Here is a 6,144-nt window from a genome sequence, read left to right as displayed (position 1 = left end):
TAGAAATTGTGGATTTAAGCTCTAATGAAAGCTCAAATTCAGATCCAGAAGAAGGAATTGCAGGTTCCAATTCTGATTGTCCTGTAGCAGTTGTTACAGATATTAAAACCTTAAACCTGGTAGCTAAGCAAGTAGAAATGATGGAGGATTCTTCAGTTGCTATGCATGCACAACATGTGCAGGAGACAGCAAAAGTGTTTGGCTTACCAAAAAACAATTGGGTTAAAATCTTACAACTCACAGTAAATCGAGCATTGTGGAGTACTTTGCCACTTAAGCTTAGGGTAGGAGAAAAAACTTTTGAAGAGACAGTAGCCCTATTGGAACATAATCAGCACCCAGGGCAAGCTGGAGTAGCAATTCTGTCTAACTTAAAGCAGAAACCTAATGAAACTCCACATCAGTTTCATTTGCGGTTAAGTGCAGCTTGGCGAAGTCATATCAAAGAAGAAACAAATAAACTGCCATACATCAGTCTGTTAGTTAATAATTCCCTTCCTCAGTTAAGAGAAATGGTTAATATGCATATCACTAATAATATTTCTTTAAAAAGAACATTAGCCTTATTGGCTAAAGCATATGCACAGGGAGGCTCCAAATTAGGTCGGCGTGGAGCCCCGGTTGCAGTACTTCAGGAACCACAAACTAATCCTACGGTGAGGATTGAGGGACCTCGACCTCAGCCAGGATTAGGACGAGGAGTTCCTAAATTCCCTAAGTATCAACGTTGGCAACATAACCCTAACCCACGTAATAACCCTGGACCTTCGAGTGGCCAGGCCCCTCGACAGGGTTATGCGTTTGGATCCTATGCAGGAGCCCGGGATCGTGTTCCTTTCTTTTCAGATGCTGCACAGAACAGTTCACGTCTGCAGAGACCTACATCACCGTCTTTGCACAAAACTGAGGACTCAGTTGTGAAAATGTTTAGAACAGTGCAACAAACGCTTGAAGCTCAACAACGGGCTATCCGAGAACTTCATGCCCGTGTGAATGAGCTAATAATGATGGAAGGCCAAGGCTCAGCAACCTTGAACCATCCAGTGGCCTCCGTTGATCCATCCCCTTTTCCCCAGTGGACAGCCACTCCTCCAGAATTGGCTGCCTCTGAGGAGATAGAGGAGGAACCCTTAGATTATCTGACAGCATATGCTGCATGACTACAAACAACCCCGAGTGTAGTCATAACCCCTTTAGGCAGAGATACAAGTGGAAGACCCACAATATCTGCAGTGATAAAGGGACTAGACAGGAATCTCATTATAGATACTGGAGCAGCAATCAGTATTCTCCATGTCGAGGATCCTAGATCCTCTCCTCTATCATCAGGATGTACCAAGACACTTGCAACTTTTGCAAGTAATCAGGTTACTACCACACTTTCTACACCCCTTGAAGTACAAATAGGTCACCTAAAAAAGAATCATACTTTTGCATTAATGAAGTTAGCAGACCCAAATAATTCCTTATTGGGAACTAATTTCTTATACAAACAGGAATGTGTTCTTGATTTGTGTAACCAATTATTGTGTCTTTCAATAGAACAGGAAAAAGATGACTCTCCAGTAGTCATACCTGAGTGTGGCATGGTATCTCCAGTGGAGGACTTTAAACCTGAAGGGTATGATTTGGACAAAATAGTGGCTAAACATGCAAACCAACCTAAGTTACAGGCATTACTGTACAAACATGCAGATGCCTTTGCTAAACACAAACATAACTGTGGATGCATGGCCGTCACTATTGTTGTGGAAGAAGGAGAAATTTCAGCCCAAAAACAGTATCCTTACCCAAAACAAGCAAATCCATACATAGAAAAGACTATTAAGTCTTTACTGTCCAACAGGGTAAAAAATGGGCAAGTTTTAAATGCTCGCCTTGCTCATTGGGCATTATTACTGCAAGGGAAAAATATTGCAGTCAAACCTATTAGGACACCATCCTTGTTACCAACAGCTCTATTGTATCAGGGAGAGCCACACAAGTGTCTCAACTTCAATCAATTGGATCTAAGGGGGGAGGAAAAACAAAAGCTCTTTCAACCTTTAATCCAGAAGACAAATCCCATTAATAGGTATAAATTCTTTGTTGATGGTTCTAGTTATTACCATCAAGGCAAACCCTATACTGGGTTCGGATTCTATGCAGTTCCCCCTGAGGGGAAAGGAAAGCCTTGGGAAAAGGCATATTCATGCACTCCACATTCGGCTCAATATGCAGAATTAGCTGCAGTGGCTTGTGTATTGGAGTACTGTGTGCAGTTCTCCATCACCACCACATACCAAGATATCTGTCTGTTTTCAGACTCTGCATGGGTATGCAATTCTCTCACAGAGTTCCTACCATATTGGGAAACAAATGGTTTTACATCTTCTAATGGCACACCTATTAGGTATGCATCACTGATAAGATATATCCATTGGTTAACAGTAATAGTTACTGTTTCAGAGCGGCCAATCCAAATTAAAAAAAAGTAAAAGCTCACTGGAAATTAGACCCTTATGCTATGAAAAATGAGAGAGCTAATAAATTGGCCCGTAAAGGAGCCCGATCAGGAAAATTTTGGGAAGGTAAGGATCAGGAGTATTCTGTTATTACCCCTAATCCTAAATGTCCTATAGCTGCAACTAAATTGGTACAACCCAATATACCAAATCTAAAAGATATGCAAAAATTGGATAAGGACATAATAAAAGTAATTTTAGAGCTTTCCAAAATAGACAAAGAGGGATCACTAACAATAGACCCTTTGTACAAACGACATGAACAGCAGTTACAAGTCGTAGATGAAGTTCTCATGTATACAGGAGGTCCTTTCCCTGTGTGGGTAGTTCCAGCTCACCTACGGAGGGAAATGATGTACATGGTCCATGACACTCCTACAGGAGGACATCAGGGAGTGGACAAAACTGTCCAACGTCTTGCATCTGTAGGATAGTGGCCACTTCTTAGGATGGATGTGCAACAATATTGTGAAAATTGTCTGGCATGTGCCCAAGCTAATCCTACTCCATCCAAAAGAAATGCGCCACTAAGATCCCAGGTGTATGAAGGTCCGTGGATGGCTTTGCAGATTGACTTTGTAGGTCCTTTGCCAAGGACCCAAAGAGGTAACCAATATTTATTGGTGATTATCAATCCTTTCTCAAAGTGGATAGAGGCATTTCCTCTTAAAGCCAATACTGCAAAAGCCACTGCCAAGGTCTTGGTAGAACAAGTCTTCTCTCGCTGGGGGATCCCTGCAAAGGTAAAATCAGACCAGGGATCACATTTTACAGGACAGTTCTTTAGGGATTGTCTTAAATTGATGGGAGTCCCGCAGAGACTACACATCCCATACAGACCACAGTCATCTGGGATGGTGGAATGAACCAATCGGACTATAAAAGTAATATTGAGGAAACTGGTTAATGCCAATGAACGTAACTGGGACACCCTCATGCCTTTAATTTTAATGGCATTGAGGGCGACACCGGCTGCATCTACTGATAAAACACCTTTTGAAGTGATGACAGGCCGAACAATGAAATTACCAGAACATTTAATTTGGCAAGCTAGTGGCACTCAATTAGAGGGAATAAAAATGGATACCTACCTGCAAAATCTGCAAAAACATTTAAATCACATTCACTTGCAGGTAGCTGCTAAATTGGGAAAATCCAGACGTAAGGCAAAGGCTTACTTTGACAAAAACCAGAGAGAAAATACTTGGGAGGTAGAAGATCAAGTAATGTTATTGTCATATAAGTCACCAGAACATGGGTTGTGTAATCAATGGATTGGACCGTTCCAAATCATTGATAAACTCAGTTCAGCAGTATATAAGATCAAAATAACAGGAGGAAAGCATAATAAAAACAAGATTTATCATGCTAACCAGTTAAAGCTGTATCAATCGTCCAGGTCGCAGGAGCAACTTCCTCCTCAGGACTTAAGTGATCAGACGAAATCGCAACAACTGGAGCCCAGCAGTTTGCAACCATAAAATTGACATTGACATTTTTGACTTATTACACCCTTATTGTTGCTCTAAGGGTAGGACTATGCCAAAATCTTAAGTCTGAAACTGAACTATTGCAACCCCAGAAAACCAGACGACCGGATCGTACTCCGTTGTCTGAGCCCAAGCAACAGAATATACCAACAAAAAAGGAACGGACTATTATACTTAATCCAGAACTGGTCAACAACCCAATTCAACAGGTTAAGGGAATTTGGGAAAAGAAATTATATGTTCTGCATATGGGGAATATGTTGTAAGCACAATTACTGATGCATTGCAATCCTTAAAATTAGGAGAAGTCCCTGACTTAATTAAGAATAAACAACTAATGAGTTGGTATTGTCCTAAATGTTTTCAAAAGCTGGAAAAGGAAAGATCCACTTGTTTGGATGCATGCCAGCATTTGTCAGTGGGTGCTATGAGAGAAATAGGATCTGTAACACCTCACCCCAACCGAAACAGTTGTTCTCTTACAAAAGATTGTATAATGGCACGATCTTTGTATGTTTCATTCACGGTCTCGTTACCAGTGTTTGACCCAGACAGAGATGTGTACAGGCAATTGGCTGCTATCCATTCTATAGGTCACCTCGAAGATGACATCTACAGGGACCGCGTTAATGCACCTCCCCTGGTAGTCTATCACACTCCAACTCAGACTTGAAAAGTACCACAGATGGCCTGTTGTTCTGAAAAAGGACCCCAGTATATCTGTAGGTGTAATGTGTTTGAAACAGACACTGTTTTGTGTGGACTACAGGGAAAGAAAGCACAGAATTCATCATCGTCATGCCTGGTGAGGCTGACCACATGGAAGACTCCGATGGAGAGGGTAACCTATGCTGGAAGGAACCAATTTTGCGTGGTTACCAACCAAGAGAGGTACCAGTATGGTCCCTTGAAGTGTCCTGTCACAGAGCCAAATTTCTGTTTTACCCCAAAGCAACCCACGGTAATAGGAAATCAAGTTATTTCCCCTATTCCTATTTTTAAGAACATTACCATTATTCAGTCTAACCCTGATTACCAAAATATAACTATTCAAAGTACACCTACTTTTCTGGCTTATATTCCACCATTAGGGTTGCAACTAAAATCCTTAATAACTCGTAAGAAAACTCACCTCATTCAAATTACTAACAATATGGATGAAGCCCAACAAGTTATTACCCAATAAATAAATGAAGGGAATGAGTCTGCAACAACTTCCAGAAAAAAATTCGGATTAGAAGTATAAATAATTATCCAAGGAATTGGGATTGGGATTAATTTCCTTATGTTAGGTTATATGCTGTATAAATGCAACAAACCCAAGCCAAGAACTAGGCAGAGACCTAGACAGACACCCAGACAATCACCTAAACAAATGCACAAACGAGCACCATCTGGGAATAAAAATGAATATATATACATGGTGCCCATTCCTGATACCTACCAAAATTTGCCCAGGTATAAAACTAAAAAGGGCCCCACAGATATTAAGTCCTAAGTGACGGGGTTTCTTTATGTAAACCACCCCGTCAAAGGGGGGCGTGTAGCCCTGAGGATTAATCTGTTGGTCTGTATAAAATGTCTTTTTGATAAAAGTGTATAGGCTGCATAAATTAATAGAATTTGCAATAAGCTGTAATGCAAGATACCTAGAAGCTTCTAGGCCAGACATCCTGGCCTATTTCCTCTGTGATGCTGAAAGCAACCTTTAAGACCCTTACTCAGAAAAGTAATAATAGGAGACAAACCTACGCAAATTGTCTAGGGACTTTTTGAATATCTGCTAACCTTTCACCTAGTTAGGTGCAAAAGGAGGGTATTTCTGCCCACAAAATCTAACGAGTATACCACAAGATACGTAGATAGTTGTCATCCATATGCACATAAAAGGTCAACCTATGAAAACAGGTACCCTTACCTTTCCATGGGGGAAAGACAAATTTGGGCATAGGAGGAAGGATTTCTCCCTATAAAAAGGGTGGTAATCTTCCATTAGGGCAGACGATACATCCAGCTATTTCCCATCGTCTCACCCCGTCTCCCCTTTGAAGGCTGTCAACTACTGATGGTATTTCTTTTCACAGCTGTAAGTATGAACTTATTTCTGTTTTGCTCTAAAGCATCTATACTAAGAAGGGTTTAACTCATAG

The 6,144-nt window shown here is 40.9% G+C and overlaps 1 protein-coding gene across 1 annotated transcript in view; it reads right to left on the bottom strand.

Annotated features, from left to right (window-relative positions):
* LOC120397082 (serpin B3-like) overlaps nt 1–6,144 on the bottom strand; it is a 151,312-nt gene that overhangs the window by 101,518 nt on the left and 43,650 nt on the right. The gene's annotated exons all lie outside the window — the stretch shown is intronic.

Source organism: Mauremys reevesii, linkage group 2, assembly GCF_016161935.1.
Source record: "Mauremys reevesii isolate NIE-2019 linkage group 2, ASM1616193v1, whole genome shotgun sequence".
Lineage (NCBI taxonomy): Eukaryota > Metazoa > Chordata > Testudines > Geoemydidae > Mauremys > Mauremys reevesii.
Note: the sequence above shows the minus strand (reverse complement) of the source record. Positions and strands in the feature narration are given on the sequence as shown.